This window comes from Pan paniscus, chromosome 6 (genome assembly GCF_029289425.2).
Source record: "Pan paniscus chromosome 6, NHGRI_mPanPan1-v2.0_pri, whole genome shotgun sequence".
Taxonomy (NCBI): Eukaryota; Metazoa; Chordata; class Mammalia; order Primates; family Hominidae; genus Pan; species Pan paniscus.
Window position 1 is genome coordinate 81,783,266 of NC_073255.2, and position 25,270 is coordinate 81,808,535.

Consider the following 25,270-nt stretch of genomic DNA (forward strand, 5'->3'; position numbering starts at 1 on the left):
GCAATAGGTTGAATTAACTTAAAGAAAACAACTTTCCATATGCAATAAGCTATTTATCTGATTACCAACACCTATACAAGGGAAAAATAGCATTAACTGAAAAAATTATTTTTACTAATGTTTTTTTTTTTTTTTTTTTTTTTTGAGATGGGGTCTCACTCTGTTTCCCAGGCTGGAGTGCAGTGGCGCGGTCTCGGCTCACTACAACCTCCGCCTCCCAGGTTCACACCATTCTCCTGCCTCAAGCCTTCCGAGTAGCTGGGACTACAGGCGCCTGCCACCACGCCTGGCTAATTTTTTGTATTTTTAGTAGAGACGGGGTTTCACCATGTTAGCCAGGATGGTCTCGATCTCTTGACCTCGTGATCTGCCCGCCTCGGCCTTCCAAAGTGCTGGGATTACAGGCATGAGCCACCATGCCTGGCCACTAATGGCTGTTCTTTAAATGCTTTTTTGTATGTTGACTTCAATAGGGGTTTGTTTGAAATTGTGTAGTTTCACATGTCAGATACAATAAAGCAGCTTCAGCAAAAAGATTCAACCGAAGAGAAGCTACAAGTCCCTCAACTTGCCCACATTCACATTCCCACATTTCCAATTTGTTCCTCCTGCTTCAGTCAGTACCTAGCCTTGGCACGGCTGCTTCCTCTTCTCTATTTTTTTTTTTTTTGAGACGGAGTCTCACTCTGTCGCCCAGGCTGGAGTCCAGTGACATGATCTTGGTTCACTGCAACCTCCGTCTCCCGGGTTCAAGCGATTCTCCTGCCTCAGCCTCCCGAGCAGCTGGGAATACAGCCGCCCGCCATTACGCCTGGCTAATTCTTTGTATTTTTAGTAGAGACGGGGTTTCACTATGTTGGCCAGGCTGGTCTCGAACTCCTGACCTCGTGATTCGCCTTCTTCCACCTCCCAAAGTGCTGAGATTACAGGCATGAGCCACCGTGCCAGGCCCTCTCTCTTCTATTTAAAAGGATAGGCACAGCCTTTGGAACTGAATGTCTTTCCTCAGGCCTCACAATAGAAAATGAGGAAAGTTCATTCTGACAACTGGCTGCCTTAAGAAACAGAATTTGGGATTCTTTCCCTTCCAGCTCCTGTTGAGTCAAAGGCAAAGGCAATAACCCAATAAATGTGGTGAGACAATAAACGGAAACTGACATAAACATAGCAATAAAAGCCTACTTCCTTCTTGACAATCAATACATAATGGAATGGGTATGATTTCACACCATAAAAGATCAGAGAATAACAGAATTTGGGCTGAAGAAAGCTTAGAAAGAAGCCACAACATTTTCCATACCTTTTGATTTTCAAAACGATTCTTAAGATTTGTCCAGAGTATTTTTCATTTGTTTCAGTGAGGCTCAGTTTGACCACATGTAACCAAAATAGAGAATTTCATGGAGGATGGTCACAGGATTGGCTTAGAAATGTAATCCTGTGAGCTGTCCCGTTTTATAAAGGATAAGATTCCGATGGCTGCACCGAATGTTCCTCCTTTCAACGAGGCTGGGCCGAGTTGGGCTCCCAGCGGCTAGGGCATTTTCAGTCCATCTTGGTCTCTCACCTCTGCCTCCTGCTTAGCTGTCAGAATGCCAGGTGGCTGTGCAGCCCAAAGCAGCCCACTCCGTTTTAAACTTGCTCAGTTTGCAATCAGGTAACCCGCTACTGACAACAGAACCCTCAAGGCCTGTTTATATGCGGTTCTCAGGTTTAGGTCTAGGGAAGTTTCCAGGAAGCTTAGTGTTCAGGGAGGAATTCGTTTTGCTTTTGCTAATCAAAGAGACACAAAAGCACAGCTGAGTCCCGAAGCTGGCACACGGGAAATGGAGTACAACTGTCCCCTCACCAGAGCATGCAACAATCATCTGGGGAGCGGGGAAAAGGTCCCCACCTTCCCCGAGCCTGGGGCACCCTTCATCCCACGGCCCCAGCCAGTGGTGGTCTCGACACCATGCTCGGTGCAGTGTCACACGCCAGAGCTGGAAAGGGGAGGTCCAGGCCCAAGCAAAGCGACAGAGTAAGGACACAGTGGTGGCTAAGGGCTGTCCCCTAACCCCAGTTCCGAAAGACAGTGTGGAAGTCCGTCAGCGCGGCAGCCCTTGAAGCGCTCTGCTGGTCCGGCCGCGGCCCCTCCCCTGTGCACCCCCACCTGCTGTGAAGCTCCCCAAGCTCCTTCTTGCCCAAATGCTTCGGAAACTGCCAAAGGACACTCAGAGGCCAGGGAATGTGACAGGCAAGCATAAATATGCAGAAGAGATGGCACCAACATAGCAGGCACGCAGGGCCGGCGCTCGTAGGGGTCGGGGATCTGGAGCCAGGCCTCCTACGCGGCGGCCGCGCCAGCGGTGCCAAGACCGAGCAGGCGGCGCCGACGCACACCGGGCACCGAGTCTGCAAAAGGGGCCCTGAGCGGACTGCCGGACATCTCGGAGACTTCGGGCAGCGATCGTGGCGGCCGCCTCCCCGGGGCTCCACGGCCGACCTGCCGCCTGCCGCGGCCATCCCCGGCCCGCTCCTGCCAAGCCCCCGACCGGAGCCCCGGAGGCACCCGCTCTGAGCGGCCGCGCAGCCTGGCCGCATGGAGCCCAGCGCGGTGCCCCGGCTGGCCACGCCAGACACGGCGCAGGAAACCGCCACCCACCAAGGCAAGGGCAGGAAGAAGATGGCGGCGGCTGTGGCGGCCGCGACAGCGGTGGCCTCAGCTCAATATTTTTTTCTCAAAGGCGTATCATAGTTTTAGCTTTGCTGCAGCCATTTCATCCATAATCACTTGCTGTGGCTGGGTAAAGTGATACACACATACTGGTTTAGAGAAATACATGCGCACACTGGTTTAGAGAAATACAAAACGCAATGCCTAGACCTGAAATGTATTTATTTAGATTTGTTAGATGGTGCAATCAAGTAAATATTTGTGTTATGCTTTAAGCTTTTAAGAAATTTCTTGTATCTAAGATATAAGACACATATGTAAATGACATCCAACTAAGCTGGATCAGGCCAATGTACTGAAAAAGGGCTACCATATGTTGCTACAGGGCCTCACCTGTTGGCCAGGCTGGTCTCCAACTCCTGAGCTCATGTGATCCACCCACCATGGCCTTCCAAATTGCTGGGAGTACAGGTGTTAGCCACCACGCCCGGTCTAAATTCTCAACATAAATAATAAAAGCCAGAAGATAATTTGACAGTGCTGAAAGATTCTAAAGTATGATGGCTTTAAAAAAAAAAAAAAAAAAAAGCTGAAAGAAGAAACCTGCCCACCTCGCATCCAGTGCTCAGTAGCTGTTTCCTTTAAAAACTGATGGCAAAGGTCTGGCGCAGTGGCTCACACCTGTAATCCCATCACTTTGGGAGCCCCAGGTGAACAGATCACGAGGTCAGGAGATTGAGACCAAACTGGTTAACATGGTGAAACCCTGTGTCTACTAAAAATACAAAAAATTAGCCGGGCATGGTGGCGCGCGCATGTAATCCTAGCTACACGGAGGCTGAGGCAGGAGAACCACTTGAACCCAGGAGGCAGAGGTTGCAGTGAGCTGAGCTCGTGCCACTGCACTCCAGCCTGGGAAACAGAGTTAGACTCCATCTCAAAAAAAAAGAAAAGAAAAAAAGAAAAACATAGCCCAGCGCAGTGGCTCACGCCTGCAATCCCAGCACTCTGGGAGGCAGAAGAGGGTGGAAATGAGGTCAGGAGTTCAAGCAACCTGGCCAACATAGTGAAACCCCAACTCTACTAAAAAGACAAAAATTAGATGGGCGTGGTGGCGCACGCTTGTAGTCCCAGCTACTCGGGAGGCTAAGGCAGGAGCATCACTTGAACCCAGGAGGTGGAGGTTGCAGCGAGCCAAGATTGCGCCACGGCATACCAGCCCAGGCGACAGCGGGAGGCTCCGTCTCAAAAAAAAAAAAAAAAAAAAAAAAAGATGGCAAAATAGACATTTTCAGATGAGAAAAAAAAAATTGTTATGGGAAGACATCCACTGGAAGAAATACCAGGGACAGCTCTTCAAACTCAAAGGAAAATTACCCTACCCCAACTGAAACACAGAGATGCAGAGGGAGCCTGGCCCAAAATACAACTTTTATATCCACTGGGTAACACAAAAATTTGTGTGACTCACTTTATTGCAGTGGTGTGGAACCAAACCCATAACATCTCCAAAGTATGCCTGTAATATTTTACAGCAACCCTAGGGAAAAAAATATACCTTCCAATAAGAATTGTTGAAAACTCTACAAATAATTAGAAGAAATGAGTTTTCCACAAATTTACATCAAACTCTGGGTTCACAGCATCATTCATACTTTACAAATAGGGCAATCGTACATCCCAGTTAGCAAGCAACAGTCCTGGCCTATAAAAGCACCCCCTTTGATTCTCAAAAGTGACCTCCTTTGGATAATAAGTTGCATGGTCATCCTATGTATGAACCCATTTAGGATACCCTTCTGTCTGTTCACCTTCAAATCCTACCCTGTTCAAGGATCAAGTGACATCTGACTCCATCTTCCCCACTCACAGGATAATTTTCTCTCCAGTTCCTGTAGCTTTTTATAAATACAGCCATTATAATACTCATGTCCTATTACAATTACTTGCTTACATGTCCACCCCATGCTCTTAGCCACTTAGCACAGTGCCAGGAACTGAGCAGGTGCTCAACAGATGTTTTCTAGGTTTCTCAAACGATTCATCAGAAGACTGACAAAGTACCTGCAGAGACAGTGTTCTCTCACTTTTGTCCCTTCCACACTCTCCAGGGCCCAGTGAAGGTGGGAGTAAAAAATTAGCGAACAACTAACTTGACAAGCAGTAGTTCTCAGACTTGAATGCGCATCAATATCACTTGGAAGACTAGTTAAAACACAGAGTACTGGGTCCCACCCCAGAGTTTCTGATTCAGCTGGCCTGGGATAGGGCCTGAGAATTCAAATTTAACAAGTTTCCAGGTGATACTGCTAGGAATTACCTTTGAGAACCACTGCTATAAAGAAAACACCCAATTATGAAAATGCCCATTTCTTCTCATGACTTTATTCCTAATGGGAGACTCCCTTTTCTGAATATGAGGGAATATCATCCCATGACAGAAAAAGATCATCCCATGGCAGAAGGCAGAAGGACAAGAGAGTGCCAGAAAGCAAGAGGGCAACAGGGGCTGAACTCTCTTTTACAATAAGCCCACTCTTGTGATTACTCATCTATTACCAAAATAACAACATTAATTCATTAATGAGGGCTCTCTTATTAGGCCCCACATTCCAACTGTTGCATTGAGGATTTAGTTTCCAGCACATAAACTTTAGGGGACACATTTAAACTACAGCAGAGCTTTTATGTAAATTCAACCAACAGGAGATGGGAAAATCAAAGGCATGAGAAAGACAGCAAGGGTGAGCAGAGAAGTATGTGCAGGTTAAGGGAGAAAGTCACAATGAATCCTCTAGTGCAGACTACTTTATCAAAAGCACCTAAAAAAGATCTCATTAACTCCCCGAACTCACCTCCACCCACATCTAAAGCACCACCAAAGGCAGCACAATGAGAACAGCATTCTCCTCAACAGATAGGCTGTGAGTATCCAGACAGACACCTGACCTCAACAGCTCCAGAACAGCCCCAAGACAGCTCCTCCCTAACCACCACTCAAGTAACCAGCTGGAAAAGTATTCAGAAAACCCGCATCCTGACACACCACTACCAAATAACTTAAACAGCAAAGAACAACCCATTTAAACAGCAATGCCAGCTGCCAGGAAAAGTAGGGACAATAAGTAGAGGAAAAGCAGACTCCTTGGGGTCCGCCAAGACACAGTCTCTCAGCATCAGCACTTTCAAATGTAGAATCCACACACCCCTGGGGCCTGCGGAGCTCCACAAGGCATACTGTCCTCAAAGATAAATGAGCAGGCAAACTGGACAGAAAACCACTCAGGGTATTACTCTTTAAAATATCTTTACAGGGTCAAAGACGAATGGGTCTACAGGCTATGTGTATTCCCAACAGATTCTGAGAATGATGTCACTATCCCTTTCAAGATGTGTTTAACATATCTTGTGTTAAACAAGATGTGGACACTTGTATTCCTGCCACTGAACACCACTGCTTTGCTAATTTGAACTGATTCCAGCTAACGCTGACCCCAGCTCCCTGGATCTGGTTACCATTAGCCAAGATTGTCATCCATATTGTACCCTTTTAAAGAGTCCTAAAAACTACTCTTCCAAGACAAGTAAAAATATCTGCCAAAGAAATGAAGAAAAAAGATTCAGAGACAGAATAGAATTAACATACTACCAAGAGAGCAAAAAGTGAAGGAAGAGGAAAAACTAGGAAAATCATATGTGGACTCACACCTATTTCCAAAGTGGGCTAATATCCTTTTGCTTGTGTCTAAATGAGGTACCAATTTTAAACTGCTACTGAAAAAAAAAAAAAAAAGAGAGAAAGAGAGAAAGAAGCAGGCCCAGGCCCAGTGGCTCACACCTGTAATCCCAGCACTTTGGGAGGCCAAGGCAGGTGGATCACCCAAGGTCAGGAGTTAAAGACCAGCTTGTCCAACACAGTGAAACCCCATCTCTACTAAAAATTTTAAAAAACTAGCCAGACGTGGTGGTGCATGCCTATAATCTCAGCTATTTGGGAAGCTGAGGCAGGAGAATCATTTGAACCCGGTAGGCGGAGGTTGCAGTGAGCCGAGACAGTGCCACTGCACTCCAGCCTGGGCACCAAGAATGAAACCCCATTTCAAAAAAAAAAAAAAAAAAAGAAGCAGGCCCAAATCGTAAAGTAAAACTTTTAGCATAGAAAATAAGAATTGGTGAGAATTCCATTCCCTGGTTACTTACCCCATAGGCTGAAGAGCTGCCTCTGCATCTAAGAATCAGGGCATTCTGTGTTCGATGGCAGAATCCAAGTCAGAATGCAGCACAATCCCTGAAAAGTGAGAACATCAGGGTGAGTTATCCTGACCTTGAGATTGCTTCTCTAGCTCTTTCATTTAAAAAAAATATAAGAACCAAGAAGGAGATCCCCTCTTGCCACCCCAGTTATTTGAACTCAGCTACTCAAGTTCTATTTTGTCAAGATCAAGGGCTCCCGTGAGTGACTGTGAGGGAAATCTGATCACTCAGAGGGCTAAAGGTAACCTTATGAAACCTGAAGATGTGAAAGGAGAACGTAGCTGCTGCTCAGAAACTCCACTAGCCCATCTTGAAAAGAAATCATCTACAAACAGCGTAATTCCCAGTTTCCAATTCTAGTTTTGTTGGGTGTCCCTAAACTTTTCTGCCTTTTTGTTTTTGTTTTTTTTTTGGAGACAGTCTTGCTCTATCCCCCAGGCTAGAGTGTAATGGTGCAATCTCGGCTCACTGCAACCTCCGCCTCCTGGGTTCAAGCGATTCTCATGCCTCAGCCTCCCAAGTAGTTGGGATTACAGGTACACACCATCACACCCAGCTGATTTTTGTATTTTTAGTAGAAATGGGGTTTCACCATATTGGCCAGGCTGCTCTTGAACTTCTGACCTCAGGTGATCTGCCTGCCTCAGCTGCCCAAAGTGCTGGGATTACAGGCGTGAGCCTCCGTGCCCAGCCTTCTGCTCATTCTTATTTCGCCCACCTAATGTAAGAAAACTAAGCTAAAATACATTTTGTAACCAAACCAAAAGGAAGCTCTCTAGGAGGTATGGCTACTATACTCAGGAGACTTGAACTTTCCTTGACCCAAAAATGGCTATCTGGAAGTCAGCATCCTCAGAGTACATTAATGCCGGGTGCGGTGACTCACACCTGTAATCCTAGCACTTTGGGAGGCTCAGGCAGAAGGATCACCTGAGCGAAGGAGTTTGAGACCAGCCTGGCCAAAACACAAAATACAAAATTTGGCCAGGCATGGTGGTGCGCGCCTGTAATCCCAGCTACTCAGGAGGCTGAGGCTGAGGCAGGAGAATTGCTTAAGCCTGGTGGCAGTTAGCCAAGATTGCACCACTGCACTCCAGCCTGCATGACAGAGTGAGACTCTGTATCAAAAAAAGGAAGAAAGACAAAAAAAGCTTGAGTGATCCCTACACTGCACATGTTCATATTGATAAATCAAGGGGTGCCTGTATTGAGCTTCAGCAAAAGATTTTTTGGGGAGGTGAAGGAAGGAGCAGTTCCATCAAATTAAAAGATTAATTTTTAAAAGCTTAAAGATTAATCTGTGCTTTTAAAAAGGATTTCACAACTATGTTACCTGTTGTATTTGTTCTAGGCTGAGTAACGTCAGCTGTATTGTAAGAAGTTCTGATCTGTAAAAACATAGTTGATATTAGTATTATAATAAAGCATTTAGAAGAAATTTATAGGCCTTTCTCACACAGCTGTGCACTGCTAATAATAATAATTATTATTATTATTGAGATGGAGTCTCATTCTGTCACCCAGGCTGGAGTGCAATGGCACAATCTCGACTCCCTGCAACCTCTGTCTCCCAGGTTCAAGCAATTCTCCTGCCTCAGACTCCCGAGTAGCTGGGACCACAAGTGTGCCCCACCACACCCAGCTAATTTTTGTATTTTTAGTAGACACAGGGTTTTGCCATGTTGGCCAGGCTGGTCTCGAACTCCTGACCTCAGGTGATCTACCTGCCTCAGCCTCCCAAAGTGCTGGGATTACAAGCATGAGTCACTGTGCCCAGCCAATTTTTAAACATGGTCCACTCTGCCTTCATTTTACAGTGAAAAAACTCATTCTGGTGACTTGAATTTTGAAAATAGCAATTTTCAGACACTCAGGTGAGACCATCTAGATGTCTCCAAAGTCATCTTTTTTATAAGATAAATAAGCAAAAGTCACTTTTCCCCCAAACCAGCTCAATTCTGTTTCTGAATCTTGGATGAACTGTCCCACAGCACAGCCAGAAGCAGCTTGCATCATCTTAAACCTTTCCTCTCCCTTATAACTCAGTCCCAACAAATATACACAGATACACAACCCCAATCAGTAAACAAGACTCTGCCCACTTCAACATTCCTTCCATGAGTAGAGAGAGGCCTTCTGTTCCTACCCCCCACACTCAAACTACCCACTGTGTTATCCTTCAAAATCAACCCAGAATAATCTTTCTAAAGGACAGATCCACATTATTTTAAGAGAGAAGTGCTATGAGACCATTTAATGACTACCACTGCTTTTGTAGGATCTAAGGCCTTCCTCCACTTGGCCACCCAAGTCTATCTATGCAATCCTACAATGCCCACATGGCACTCCTCACTCCACACAGAATAGGTGAGGTATGTGAACATGTGAGCATACCTGATACCTCCCTGCCTTTACTCATATTTGAAACACGTTCCCTCCCTTCTGGATGCACAAGTGACTGACTGGGGTGTGCCACCTACCTCCTGAAGCTGGTTTATCAAGTTGTAAATCTTCATGTGTTGAATTCATAAGATCATGTCTGAAAGGTAAGAATAAATAATATTCACTAGGCAATATTCAGCAAATATCCGCTAGTATTTATTTAACATTTAATCACATTTAACATTTCATCACCAAGGGTAGTTTTGAAAAGAAAAGACAGGCTGGGCATGGTGGCTCACGCCTGTAATCCCAGCACTTTGGAAGGTAGAGGCTGGCAGATCACAAGGTCAGGAGTTCGAGACCAGCCTGGCCAACATGGTGAAACCCCATCTCTACTAAAAATACAAAACTTAGCCAGCCATGGTGGCAGGTGCCTGTAATCCCAGCTACTTGGGAGGCTGAGGCAGGAGAATTGCCTGAACCCAGGAGACAGAGGTTGCAGTGTGTCAAGACCATGCCACTGCACTACATCCTGGGTGACCGAGCAAGACTCCAAATCGGGGAAAAAAAAAAATTAAGAAAAGAAAAGACAATCTGGATGCTTGAGCACCACTAAATCTTCATTTGATGTTTCTACAAAGTAACAAAACAAAGTAATAATTGCAAATTGTCTCATAACGTGCTTCACAGAGCATGTGTCCTCAAAAGTAAAGTGGTAACTTTGCAACCCACAGGTATTTGAAGCACATTACAAAAATCTTAAATGGGATCCTTTAATATCACATTGCATTCAAGACTATCTTCCTCTACACATCTAGAAAAACAATCATATATTCCCACATATGCTTTAAAAATCTCAGGCCTAAAAACAAGACATGGATACTATTCTATTTTTAGTAAAAGTAACAGAAAATTGTGAAAGAAAATGTCAGTTGCACGCCAGTCAGGTGCGGGCAGTGTTCATGTTTCGAAAGGTAACACTGGCATGACTGACTCAATGTTGGACCCAGGTAAATTAAAAAGTGGTACATAAAAATACATAAAATAGGCTGGGCGCAGTGGCTCTCACCTGTAATCCCAGGACTTTGGGAGGCCGAGGCAGGCGGATCACCTGAGATCGCAAGTTAGAGACCAACCTGACCAACATAGAGAAACTCTGTTCCTAATAAAAATACAAAATTAGCCAGGCTTGGAGGCGCACACCTGTAATCCCAGGTACTCAGGAGGCTGAGGCAGGAGAATCTCTTGAACCCGGGAGGCAGAGGTTGCAGTGAGCCAAGATGGCTCCATGGCACTCCAGCCTGGGCAACAAGAGTAAAAACTCCGTCACAAAAAAAAAAAAAAAAAAAAATTCCTGTGGGAAGGCCTTCTACATAAAGATCTTCAACATGAGACTGGAAAAAAGGGGTGGACCTTTGGCTTTTACAGCTTGAGCTATAAGGACAAAAAGAAAAAAGGATATCATTTAAACACAATATGTAGAAAAAAATATTGAATCTGTATTGCTCTTTAATTTTTATAATCTGAACTTTACTTGTTTTTGTAATTGAGTCAAAAGAAAAATATTATGAGTAAAATAAAAACACCACCAAAAATGCTAATATTCTGTTTATCAAAGTCTGCAGTGAAATATCCCATTACAGATGGGTGCAGTGACTCACACCTGTAATCCCAGCACTTTAGGAGGCCAAGACGGGTGAATCAACTGAGATCGGGAGTTCGAGACCAGCCTGGCAAACATGGTGAATCCCCATCTCTATTAAAAATACAAAATTTAGTCAGGCAAGGTGGCAGGCACCTGTAAACCCAGCTACACGGGAAGCTGAGGCAGGAGAATTGCTTGAACCCAGGAGGCACAGGCTGCAGTGAGCTGAGATCACAGCACTGCACTCCAGCCTAGGCAACAACAGTGAAACTCCATCTCAAAAAACAACAACAACAACAACAAAAAAAAAAACAGTTAAGAGAATCGTGGAGCTGTGTCCTACTCATTGTATTTACTTTCCTAAAATAAAACAACATTATAGAAAACATTATGACCAGGCGCAGTAGCTCAAACCTGTAATCCCAACTCTTTGGGAGGACGAGGCAGACGGATCATAATATCAGGAGTTTCAGACCAGCCTGGCCAACACGGTGAAACCCCATCTCTACTAAAAAATTACAAAAATTAGGGCCGGGCGCAGTGGCTCACGCCTGTAATTCCAGCACTTTGGGAGGCCAAGGCAGGTGGATCATGAAGTCAGGAGATAAGACCATTCTCGCTAACATGGTGAAACCCCATCTCTACTAAAAATACAAAAAATTCGCCGGGTGTGGTCGCAGGTGCCTGTAGTCCCAGCTACTTGGGAGGCTGAGGCAGGAGAATGATATGAACCCGGGAGGCGGAGCTTGTAGTGAGCCGAGATCGCACCACTGCATTCCAGCCTGGGCAACACGGCAAGACTCCATCTCAAAAAAAAAAAAAAAAAAAAAAATTACAAAAATTAGCCAAGCATGGTGGCGTGCACCTGTAATCCCAGCTACTCAGGAGACTGAGGCAAGAGAACTGCTTGATCCTGGGAGGCAGAGGTTGCAATGAGCCAAGATAGCAGCACTGCACTCCAGCCTGGGTGACAGAGGAAGACTCCGTTTCAAAAAAAAAGAACAGCTAGCAGGTGCCATTTGTTATGGGGAGACTAGGGATATGATCTTGCTGCAATCCTTCCATTTTAGTAAATCTTAACAGTGTGATTCCATTGTTTTGTCCCCATTTCACTCCAGAAGCAAAACAAGTATGAAAACCAATTCTATTTCTTTCAAAACGCATCTAACAATTAAGAGATGAAAAAAAGAAAATGAGTTCACTGTTTTAGAGAGTATTCGAATTTTGACAACGTGAGGCCAGGCGGGGTAGCTCTCGCCTGTAATCCCAGCACTTTGGAAGGCCGAGATGGATCACCTGAGGTTGGGAGTTCGAGACTAGACTGATAAACACGGAGAAACCCCGTCTCTATTAAAAATACAAAATTATCCGGGTGTGGTAGTGCATGCCTGTAATCTCAGCCACTCGGGAAACTGAGGCAGGAGAATTGCTTGAACCCAGGAGGCAGAGGTTGCAGTGAGCCAAGATTGTGCCATTGCACTCTAGCCTGGGCAACAAGAGCAAAACTCCATCTCAAAAAAAAAAAAAGAATTTTGACAACATGAATTCTCCTATCCTGGAACATAATTAATAGTTACAGGCATATTATTTCATGTGGAAGGTACCATTTTAAAAAAAACAATGTTAAGCATTAAATAATTATTGCACATAATCTTTTTTTTTTTTTTTTTTCTTGAGACAGAGTCTTGCTCTGTCGCCCAGGCTGGAGTGCAGTGGCGGGATCTCGGCTCACTGCAAGCTCCGCCTCCTGGGTTCATGCCATTCTCCTGCCTCAGCCTCCCGAGTAGATGGGACTACAGGTGCCTGCCACCACACCCGTCTAGTTTTTTGTATTTTTAGTAGAGATGGGGTTTCATCCTGTCAGTCAGGATGGTCTCCATCTCCTGACTTCGTGATCCACCCGCCTCGGCCTCCCAGAGTGCTGGGATTACAGACGTGAGTCACCATGGCCGGCCTGCATATAATCTTCCAATCTGACTTAAGACTGAAGACCTACCTCCTGAAGCTGGTTTATCAAGCTGTAAATCTTCACATCTTAAATTCATAACTTCATGTCTGAAAGGTGAGAATACTTAATATTCACTAGGCAATATTCAGCAAAGTAACATCCACTAGTACATATTTAACACTGAATCACCAAGGATGGTTTTGAAAAGACAAGACAGGCTGGGCACGATCGCTCACACCTGTAATCCCAGCACTTTGGGAGGCCGAGACTGTCAGATCACAAAATCAGGAGTTCTAGACCAGCCTGGCCGACATGACGAAACACTCTCTCTACTAAAAATACAAAAATTAGCCGTGTGTGGTGGCAGGTGCCTGTAATCCCAACTACTTGGGAGGCTGAAGCAAGAGAATTGCTTGAACCCAGGAGGCGGAGGTTGCAGTGAGCCAAGGTCATGCCACTGCACTCCAACCTGGGTGACAGAGCAAGACTCCATCTTGGGAAAAGAAAAAAAAATAAGAAGAGAAAAGATAATCTGGATGCTTGAGCCCAACTACACCTTCATTTGAGGTTTCTACAGAGTAACAAAACAAAACAATAATTGTAAATTGTCACATAAGGTGCTTCATGGAGCATGTGTCCTCAAAAGTGGTAACTTTGCAACCCATAGGTCTTTGAAGCATATTACAAAAATCTTAAATGGGATCCTTTAATATCACACTGCATTCAAGACTATCTTCCTCTACACATCTAGAAAAACGATCATATATTCCCACATATGCTATAAAAATCTTAGGCCTAAAAGCAAGACATGGATATTATTATTTTTAGCAAAAGTAGCAGAAAATTGTGAAACAAAATGTCAGTTGCATGCCAGTCAGGTGCGGGCAGTGTTCATGTTTCAAAAGGTAACACTGGCATGACTGACTCAATGTTGGACCCAAATAAATTAAAAAGTGATACATAAAAATACATATAATAGGCCGGATGCGGTGGCTCAAGTCTGTAATCCCAGCACTTTGGGAGTCCAAGGCGGGCAGATCACAAGCTCAGGAGTTCAAGACCAGCCTGGCCAATAATGGTAAAACCCCGTCTCTACTAAAAATGCAAAAATCAGCGGGGCGTGTTGGTGGACACCTGTACTCCCAGCTACTCGGGAGGCTGAGGCAGGAGAATTGCTTAAAGCCGGGAGGTGGAGGTTGCAATGAGCCGAGATCATGCCACTGCCCTCCAGCCTGGGCGACAGAGCAACACTCCATCTCAAAACAACAACAACAACAACAACAAAAAACATAAAATAACTCAAACTTAATTAAATATAACCCTAATGGTGAATGAATATTTGTCAACAATAACAAAGATATATTACTCAGAACAGAGATAAGAGTCCAACAAGAATCCAAGAGTCTTACTTTTTAATCACAAAACGAATCCTTTCCTTTCCAAGTAATATCCTCTCAAGGCCAGGAATTCTGTAAGTAGATAGCCTTCTTAAAAAACATTCCTGGCGGGGCAAGGTGGTTCATGCCTGTAATCCCAGCATTTTGGGAGGCTGAAGTGGGAGAATCACCTGAGGTCAGGAGTTCAAGACCCACCTGGCCAACATGGTGAAACCCCAACTCTACTAAAAATACAAAAATTAGGAGGGTGTGGTGGTGGGTGCCTGTAATCACAGCTACTCAGGAGGCTGAGCTAGGAGAATTGCTTGAATCTGGGAGGCAGATGTTGCAGTGAGCCGAGATCACACCACTGCACTCCACCATGGGTAACAGGAGCGAAACTCTAGCTCAAAAAAAACAAACAAATAAATAAATAAAGAGAAATATCCTATTGCTTTAAGGCAATGTAGACACAGCCAGACTTTCTAAAAAAATCTGAACCACATTATAAAGCCAAAAAAAAAAAAAAAACCGTCTACTTTTATTTAATACATATACTACTAAATGAAAGAGGTAATATTTTCAAAACATAAACATTAGTGTAACCTTATTGGACTTTTACAAATAGTTTTTTAAATAACAGAAGAAGATTCTCATGAACTGCAACATTTCAGCAAGCATTTATTTACTCAAGATTAAAATAATACAACAGCTATAAATAGTCAAGAGCTGACCAGATGTGGTGGCTCATGCCTGTAACCCCAGCACTTTGCGAGGCCAAGGCAGGTTGATCACCTGAGGTCAGCAGTTTGAGACCAGCCTGGCCAACATGGTGAAACCCCATATCTACTAAAAATACAAAAATTAGCCAGGCGAGGTGGCACTCGCCTGTAGTTCCAGCTACTGGGGAGGCTGAGGTGAGAGGATCGCTTAAACCTGAGAGGTGGAGGTTGCAGTGAGCTGAGATGGTGCCACTGCACTCCAGCCTGGGTGACAGAGCAAGACTCTCTCTCAAAGAAAAAAAAAAAAAAGTCAAGAGCATGGGAAGTATTAAAATCAAACATAATCAACGGTCTCCCATCAGAACAGCTCCATTTTTTGCTATCATTATGTGTCAATGTCTATTTGCTAAACATCGATATCTATACTAAAGTTTCAAGTGTACTATATAACACATTAGTGCTGACTTAGGTTTAATATCCTTTGCTGTACACTAAACTTCAGTATCATACTTATATATCACAATAAAACTATCTTTCTCTAAGGTAATTACCATTAATATTGCTTTAAAATTATGAAATGTGAAGACTGTTTTTGTAATTTCACAACAGCTGAACATTATTGTCTTTAAACAAAATAATCTAATAAATCACCATCACAACAAAAGCCCCACAACATTAATGTTTCACCTTACAAAAAGCATTGACATTTATAAAATTGTCATAGTCAATTTATAAGACTGTAATAGCAAATTATTTTTACTCAGAATAGTACTAAATTAACAATATAATAAAAACATAGGCCAGGTGTGGTGGCTCACATCTGTAATCCCACTTTGGGAGGCAGGTGGATCACTTGAGGTCAGGAGTTTGAGGCCAGCCTGGCCTACATGGAAAAACTCTGTCTCTACTAAAAATACAAAAATTAGCTGGTATTAGCTGGGCGTAGTGATGCACAGCTGTAATCACAGCTACTTGGGAGGCTGAGGCAGCAGAATTTCTCGAACCAGGGAGGCAGAGGTTGTAGTGAGCTGAGATAGTGCCACTGCACTCCAGCCTGGGTGACAGAGCAAGATTCTGTCTCAATCAATCACTCAATCAACCAATAAAAACATAAGAAGGAAGCATTTACTATGTATTTATATGCCTGGTATTATGTGAAGCACTTTACTATCTTATCAAATCTTCGGGATAGATCTTCAGTTCTCATGAACACAAAAGAGGATACTAAGGCTCAGAAGGAGAAGAGATGTGGCCAGGCTGTGTCCCCAGAGCCTATGATCTCACCACTAGGTTACAGTGCTTCCAAATAACACGTTATGAGGTTTTTGCTTTAAAATGAACCAATAAAAAACAAAGGCAAAAAAGGCATAAGCTATTAAAAAGTAGGAGAAACACTAAAAGAGCCTTAAGCACATAACTAAAAATATTATGGAAAAGTTATTAATTAATTAGCAAATTTACTCTAATTCTAGACTTTCATTGAGGGGCACGTTATATTACTCATGATGAAGAGAAAATGTTCACTTCAAGTATATTAACATAAACACCATTAATATGGTTTATCATGTTTAAATGTTCACTTAAAGCACTTCAGTTAAAATTCTGCGTATCACACAATTCTATAGCTTGCTAGTAGACTGCAAAGTAAATAGGGCAAAACACATGATGTTTTTCACCGGTTGTTGCTATTTTTAGGTAAGCATTTGCTATATACCATCAAAGAGATAACAACAAATTGCTAATTTCTTTCATCATTATATAAAGGTGGCTTTAGGATAGAATAGTATAAGGGCAAAGAAGAATTTGAAATCTAACGTCAACTCGGCAATGCATCAAGATAAAAGTAGAGACAATAGGGGCATCTTGATGAATATCGAATTTTTTTTTTTAAGACAGAATTTTGCTCTTGTTGCCCAGACTAAGAGTGCAATGGTGTGATCTTGGCTCACCACAACCGCCACCTCCCAGGTTCAAGCAATTCTCCTGCCTTGGCCTCCTGCGTAGCTGGGACTACAGGCATGCGCCACCACACCCGGATAATTTTGTGTTTTTAGTAGAGAAAGGGTTTCTCCATGTTGGTTAGTTTGGTCTCGAACTCCCATCTCAGGTGATCCGCCTGCCTCGGCCTCCCACAGTGCTGGGATCATGGGCATGAGCCACCATGCCTGACCAAATAACAAATTTAACAAAGCAGATTGAGAGAAACAATTAGTTTAAAAAAATAAAAAATGGCCTGGCGAGTTGGCTCACGCCTATAATCCCAGCACTTTGGGAGGCCAAGGTGGGTGGATCACAAGGTCCAGAGTTCAAGACCAGCCTGGCCAAGATCGTGAAACCCCATCTCACCTAAAAATACAAAATTAGTGGGGCGTGGTGGTGGGCACCTGTAATCCCAGCTGCTCAGTAGGCTGAGGCAGAGAATTGCTTGAACCTGGCAGACGGAGGTTGCGGTGAGCTGAGATCACACCACTGCACTCCAGCCTCGGCGACAGAGTGAGACTCCATCTCAAAAAAAAAAAAAAAAAATATATATATATATATATATATATATATATATGTTCAATTAAATCCCTAAGATCCAGGGATTTGCAATAAATATGTAAATAAATCCCAAATATCTATGCTGAAAGTTTAAAAGAAATGCTAATTGATAATTAGAGAAATACAACTTTTCCTTAGCTTTCTACTAATCTAGAAACAAAGAATGTTTCTAATATTTAGACAGACACTACAAAGTACCTTACAAGGAGAGACGTGTAAGGATGGCGTGACTCACCAGCAGCCCTGGGCTTGTCCACAGTACCCCCATGATGAACAGTAACTCCATTGTGTAAATGCTCATGAACAAACTATTACAGGACTTTTCCAGTTTAGACACACTGTATTTTCTTTCAGACAATTCTTCAACTTGTTTACATAGATCAGCAATAAGATTATTCCATTTCTCTGAAAATTGACCAAAAGTTGATTCTCAATACATCCCTATGTCAAAGCAGCAATAACATATAATGACTTATTTTCTATATTTTACATCCTAACAGACCATATCATTTTACTGCTTTCGAAAAAATTTTTCCCCTTTTTGGTGGTTCTTAGAACTACTTTAAAGGGAAACTATAAGAGAAGTTTTAAAGTTTAGTACCTCTTTTTAGTCTTTTAATTCTGAAAAGCAGAAGGGCAGAGAAGATCAATCAAATTAAACACAACAGCAGGGAGGCCACAATGAGGTCTCCAGGGGTCTTTTAGCAAACTTCCTAAAACATGTCTCAGCTGTGTGGAAATAAGATTTTACAGTGGTGGTGGTGCAGGCCTGTAATCCTAGCACTTCGGAAGCAGAGGCAGGGCAGATCCTTTGAGCTAAGGTCAACACAGCAGAAACCCCCCCCTCCCCTCCCCCACCCCCCAGTCCCACCCCCGTCTCCACCAAAAATACAAAAGTTAGCCAGGTGTGGTGGCAGACAGCTGCAGTCCCAGCTACTTGGGAGGCTGAGGCAGGAGAATTGCTTGAACCCAGGAGGCAGATGTTACAGTGGGCCGAGACGGTGCCACTGCCAGCCTGGATGACAGAGCAATACTCTGTCTCAAAAAACAACAACAAAAACACCAGGTTAAGAGAGACCCCAGACCTTACAGATACAAGTTTAACAGGGACCCCAAAGCAAAAAATCCCAACCCTTTTTCTCCCAATCATTGAAACACCAGGAGGGTGTAATAGTTTTGCAGCCTAGCTGTAGTAGGCTGATGCCCCCAAGATGCCCACATCATAATCCCTGGAACCGGTGAACATGACCTTATATGGCAAAAGGGGCTTTGCAAGTATAATGAAGTTAAGAGTCTTTGGCCAGCTTGTCCCCACAGGGTTTATGTACTCACCTGGATCCTTATAAGAGCAGAGCAGGTGATGGAGAGCGGTGGGAGGTGTAGTGATGAAAACAGGAAACGCGAGTCATTCGAGAAGGGCAGCACAAGCTGAGGAGTACAGGCCGCCTCCAGGGCCAGGAAACAGATTCTCCCGCAGAGCCTGGGAAGGCACTGACCCTGCTCCCACGTTGACTCAGTGGGACTGACTTTAGAATTCTGGCCTTCAGAAATGTAAAGGAATACCTCTGTGCTGTTTTAAGCCACTAAGTGTGTGGTAATTTATTGCGGCAGCAACGGGGAACTAGTATTGTAGTGAAGCCTCAATACCCACCTGAAGGGGCCAGGCGCAGTGGCTCACGCCTGTAATCCCAGCACTTTGGGAAGCCGAGGTGGGCAGATCACTTCAAGTCAGGAGTTCCAGACCAGCCTGGCCAACATGGTGAAACCCCGTCTCTACAAAAATTAGACAGGTGTGGTGGCGCAAGCCTGTAATCTCAGCTACTCAGGAAGCTGAAACATGGGAATCACTTGAACCCGGCAGGGGGCGGGGGAGGGGGTGAAGGTTGAAGTGAGCCAAGATCATGCCTCTGCACTCCAGTCTGGGAGACAGAGTGAAACTGTGTCTCAAAAAAAAAAGGAAAAAAGAAAATGGCTTTGGCAGAGGGGCTGGCCCAGCAGTGCCTTCCCTTGGGTTTCTCCTGGGTAGGCCTCTGCCATGAGGAGGCGCTTCCTTCTGCCTGTCCATGGCCCACAGCAAAGGAATGTCTGCTTCTGGGGGTTGGGTGGGGGACTGCTGGCAGAACTGGAAACCTTCTTCAGGTGCGTTTTTTTTTTTTTTTTTTTTGAGACGGAGCCCTCACTCTGTCACCCAGGCTGGAGGGCAGTGACACAATCTCAGCTCACTGCAACCTCTACCTCCCCAGTTCAAACGATTCTCCTGCCTCAACCTCCCGAGTAGCTGGGATTACAGGAGCATAGCATACCTAGCTAATTTTTGTATTTTTAGTAGAGACAGGGTTTTGCCATGTTGCCCAGGCGGGACTCGAACTCCTGGCCTCAAGTGATCCACCTCTCTCAGCCTCCCAAAGTGCTGGGATTACAGGCATGAGCCACCGCCCCCAGCACTCGTCAAGGTCTTTGATGGCAGGTTTTTCCAGGTGATCAGTCCTTGTCTGGTCTGGCTCTGTCCCACTCTCCCTCTCACCAAGTTCGAACCCCTAGCTAGTTTTCAGAGGAGTAGAGTGTGTACCCCAATCCCAACTGGGTATGGTTCAGATCTGCATTTAACTCATGAAGCCTGGCTGCTCCGCAGGTCCTGGAGAAAAAAAGAGTCTCGCTGCAGGTATGATACAGGACAGGCTTGTCCCCAGGACCCGCCTGTCCCCAGGAAGAGGGAAGCCCAATGTCCCACCAGGTTGGCAGGGCTGGGGAAGGGAAAGTGTTATAGTAGCCACAAGACTAAAAAGAGGCAGCAGAGGGAGCAGGACAGTGCTCCCATGGAACTCAAGCCGCTGCCTGAGTGAGGTGAGGGAAGAGTGCACCCACTGACGTCAGGGGGCAGAGAGTTGCGGTTCAGGGGGCAGAGAGTTGCGGTTCCAGCGCGGCTTTTCCCCTTGCGTCTTGCCATGTTACTCTGATCCCCTCCAGGTGAGCCTGCCCACTTTGGGCCCAGAGTTGCCGCTGGGGCCTGTACCCAAAAGCAGCCCCCCATGGCCATGGCCCCACTCCCAGGAGTGGGGCAGAGCAGGGAGGAGTCCTGGAAAGAGGAGACGCAGGGACAAGAAGGAATGGGCCTCAAACTCCAGGAGGGGGACCTTCTCATGGGTCCTGTTTTCTGGCCTCTCCTCGCTTACCCCTGGGCTGATCACCCTGGGAAGAACTGAGCCAAGGTTTCTCACCCTCAGGTCCAGGGGGTTCAATTTCCGGGCCCTTAGGGAGGTGCGAGCCCCCTAAAACGATGCAAAGTGCCTGGCCTAATTTTTATATTTTTAGTAGACATGGGGTTTCACCATGTTGGCCAGGCTGGCCTCGAGTTCCTGACTTCAAGTGATCGGAATGCCTCGAGCACACAAAATGTTGGAATTTACAGGCGTGAGCCAACGTGCCCGGCCAGCCCTATTTATTTCAGCCTATACATTTTGCACTTGTTAAAAGTATTTGAACATACAATTATCATGTTTTCTTTAAGCAGTCCCTCCCTGTTGCACACTTGGATAGTTTATTTTTTTAGACAAGGTTTACCTCCGTCTCGCAGGATGGAGTGCTGTGATGGGATCATAGCTCATTGCAGCCTTGAACCTTGGGGTTCAAGTATCTGGGAAGCTGAGGTGGGACTACAGAGATGGGGTCGCGCCATGTTGCCCAGGCTGCTCTTTAACTCCTGGCCTGAAGGGATCCTTCCGCCTCGGCCGAGCCTGGACATAGTTTTCTAGTTTTGACCCACAGAAACACTGTGCTGGGTCGGAGTTTGTCAACCACCCTTCTCCAGCCAGCAACACACAGAACATGGCGGGGAAGTCGCGGTTACCAGGCTCCACCCCGAGGAGAAACCAGCCCAGCTCCAGGCACTGTAGCGCCACTGTGACGTCGCCGAAGGCCGGCGCTATTACGACGCCGGAAGGCCCGCGCCTGTGACGTCAGCTGAGGCGCGCCCCTGTGACATCACACAGGCCCGCCCCTTCTGTAGAACCAATCGGAACTCGAGGCGCGGCGGCTGGGTATTCCAGGAGAGCGCATGCGCAGACGCGTGGCCACAGGCTGCCGGTCAGTGTCAGCAGGCGGTGGGTTAGGGTCCGCAGGCTCAGACCAGGCCGCCGACACCAATAAGCTACAAGGAGGAGCTTTACCGCTGCCTGTACTACTACTACCTGCGCGACTTCCCAGCCTGCGGCGTAGGGCGCAGCAAGGGCCTGACGCTTAGCGAGCAGGCGCTGCGCACCAAGCGGCTGTCTCCTGGGGGGCACGTTCAGGCAGAAGCTCCTCAGTGGCCACCACAAGTCCGCTAGCTCCGGCTACAGCCCTTGCCGCACACTCGCGTCACCTGAGCCTGGGTAGGTGCGCCCCCCAACTCCTCCCCCAGCCAGGTCCCGGGGACGCCGGCAGCGTCCCCCACCCCTGGCGCCGCTCATCCTGGGCAGGATCGGCCCCGTCTGAGGCTGCACCGCATTAGGGAGCTGCACCCCTCGGCTTGACCTCTTGCAACAACATCAAAGCCTTTGGAACTTTGTAGGGGGTACGAGGGGCTAGGAAACCAAGAAAACATCTTTTTAAAAATATAAGCGATCGGGCCGGACGCGGTGGCTCACGCCTGTAATCCCAGCACTTTGGGAGGCCGAGACAGGTGGATCACGAGGTCGGGAATTCAAGACCATCCTGGCCAGCATGGTGAATCCCGTCTCTACTAAAAATGCAAAAATTAGCCGGGCGTGGTGGCGGGCACATGTAATACCAGCTATTCGGGAGGTTGAGGCAGAGGCAGACAATTGCTTGAACCCGGGAGGCAGAGGCTGCAGTGAGCAGAGATCGTGCCACTGCACTCTAGCCTGAGCGACAGACCAAGACTCCGTCTAAAAAAAAAAAAAATATATATATATATATATATATATATGCGATGGAGCCCGGGAGGTTGAGGTTACTGTGAGCCGAGATTACACCACTGCACTTCAGCCTGGGTGACAGAGGGAGACCCTGTCTCTAAAAAAAAATATATGCAAGTAAGAGCTTTTCTTCCAGTGCTCATGCTCAGACTGAAGAAAGTTATTGGGCCGGCCCAGTGGCTCACACCCGTAATCCCAGCACTTTGGGAGGCCTAGGTGGGCGGATCCCTTGAGCTCAGGCGTTCCAGACTAGCTTGGGCAACATGGTGAAATTCGGTCTCTCCAAAAATACAAAAAATTAGCTGGGCGTCGTGGTGGGCGCCTGTAGTCCCAGCTACTCAGGAGGCTGAGGCAGGAGAGTGGTGTGAACCCGGGAGGCGGAGCTTGCAGTGAGCCGAGATCGCGCCACTGCACTCCAGCCTGGGCCACAGAGCGAGACTCCATCACACACACACACAAAAAATTAGCTGGGCATGGTGGCACGGGCTTGTAGTCCCCTCTGCTTGGGGGGCTGAGGCGGGAGGATCGCTTGAGCCCAGGAGGTGGAGGCTGCAGTGAGCGGTGATCTCACCACTGCACTCCAGCCTGGTCGACAGAGTGAGACACTGTGTCAAAAAAAGAAAAAAGAAAAAGAAAGTAACTGATCTGTGTTTTTGTCTGATTTCCTACAGGATACCGAAGGACCTGTTCAAAGTATTTTCTGTAACTCCAACTGTAACTTGGTTCTAGGAGGAGAGAATCCATGTTTGGTCAACAGAACTTTTCGCTGCCACTTAAGTTTACTGCTTCAATATCTTTTCCTTACTAATTGATTGTTAAGTAGTGTCCAAGTGAGTTAGCCTTTTTAGGGTTTATTAATTAAAAGAGCAGCAAGAATGGCATTTTAACTCTTCTGGTTTTTGGGGTTTTTTTTTCAGTTACTATGATAACTCTTTTCAAGTCCACAAATGATTTGTTCTTAGCTGTAAAGAAGAGGTCAGAAATGTAAGTGGGGAGAGAACAAAGATAGGAATATGTGTAAGATTTCTACCTAAATGTTGGCAGGGCACGGTAGCTTATGTCTGTAATCCCAGCACTTTGGGAGACCGAGGTGGTCGATCGCCTGGAGTCAGAAGTTCGAGACCAGCCTGGCAAACATGGCAAAACCCCATCTCTACTAAAAATACAAAAATTAGATGGGTGTGGTGGTGGGCGCCTTTAGTCCCAGCTACTTGGGAGGCTGAGGCAGGAGAATCGCTTGAACCTGTGAGGCCAATGTTGCGGTGAGCCAAGATCATGCCACTGCGCTACAGCCTGGGCGACAGAGCAAGACTCCGTCTAAAAAAAAGACTTCTACCTAAATGTCACAGACTACTCTGAAGGTTAATATTTGGTATTGTGATGTATATTGCACAGTGTGTCAACCTCAAATAATCAAAAGGGTCAGAATCTAAAGGGAGTTTATTCATGCACAGACTTTAAGGAAAGCCACCTGGGAAGCACAGGTACCCAAGGGTGGAAGACAGTGTTCCAAGGCTTAGAAGTTTGGGATCACTTGCATAGACAAAGTTTAGGGAAGCTTAGCAGAATTTCAGCATCTCTCCGTTTAAGGCTTAATACATAGTTAAAACAATCTGATTGGTTCAGGTGGTCTTTCTTTGACTCTGTCACCCAGGCTGGAGTGCAGTGGTGCAATCGCAACTCATTACAGCCTCAGCCTCCTGGCTCAAGTGATCCTCCCACCTCAGCATCCCTAGTAGCTGGGACTACAGGCGTGCACCAACACACCTGACTAATTTTTGTATTTTTTGTAGAGACAGGGTTTCACCACATTGCCCAGGCCAGTCTCAAATTCCTGGGCTTAAGCAGTCCACTCACCTCGGCCTCCCAAAGTACCGGGATTACAGGCATGAGTGACGGCGCCCAGACTAGGTGGTCTTTTTTCCGGGAAAGGTGTATTTTACCTTCTACACTGAAGATGTAAATCATGGGGTCTTTTGTGCCATCTGGCGTGAGGTACAGAACAATAAAGGAGGCAGTTAATGTGTAATAAAGATGAGTGATTGGAAGGAGAGTAGGACTAGTCTCTGGTCTCTCATAGTCATTTACTGAATGAAAATAATAAGGAAGGAATAAATTATAATTTAAGAAGCAGAAGTGGCCGGGCGCGGTGGCTCACACCTGTAATCCCAGCACTTTGGGAGGCTGAGGCGGGTGGATCACGAGGTCAGGAGATCGAGACCAGCCTGGCTAACACGGTGAAACCCCGTCTCTACTAAAAACACAAAAAATTTGCTGGGCTTGGTGGCGGGCACCTGTAGTCCCAGCTACTTGGGAGGCTGAGGCAGGAGAATGGCGTGAACCCGGGAGGTGGAGCTTGCAGTGAGCTGAGGTCCTGCCACTGCACTCTGACCCGGGCAACAGAGCAAGACTCCGTCTCAAAAAAAAAACAGAAGCAGAAGTTGCAAACATGCTATGTGACTCGGTCAGGGTGTAACTTCCCTCCTGGCATGATAAATTTATAGAGGGTCCTGAAACTTTTTTTTATTTTATAGTTGCTAGGTTATCTGCACTGTCAATCCCATAACAATTCTTCGAGGTAGATACTGCTATCCACTTTTTGTTTGTTTGTTTTTGAGACAGAGTCTTGTTCTGTCATCCAGGCTGGAGTGCAATGGCATGATCTCGGCTCACTGCAACCTCTGCCTCCTGGGTTCAAGCAATTCTCCAACCTCAGCCTCCCCAGTAGCTGGGATTACAGGTGCCCACTACCACACCCGGCTAATTTTTGTGTTTTTAATAGAGACCACGTTTCACCTTGTTTACCAGGCTGGTCTCGAACTCCTGGCCT

General features: G+C 45.9%; 1 long non-coding RNA gene and 1 pseudogene across 1 annotated transcript; one reads left to right on the top strand and one right to left on the bottom strand.

The window, feature by feature from the left end:
* Positions 1 to 1,165: 1,165 nt before the first annotated feature.
* Positions 1,166 to 19,068, bottom strand: LOC103785386 (uncharacterized; annotated as a pseudogene).
* Positions 19,069 to 21,511: 2,443 nt separating this feature from the next.
* On the top strand, positions 21,512 to 23,321 carry LOC100972247 (uncharacterized). Its single transcript, XR_611076.3, has 2 exons — positions 21,512 to 21,894; positions 23,112 to 23,321. It is a non-coding gene; the product is annotated as an uncharacterized LOC100972247 (long non-coding RNA).
* Positions 23,322 to 25,270: the final 1,949 nt, after the last annotated feature.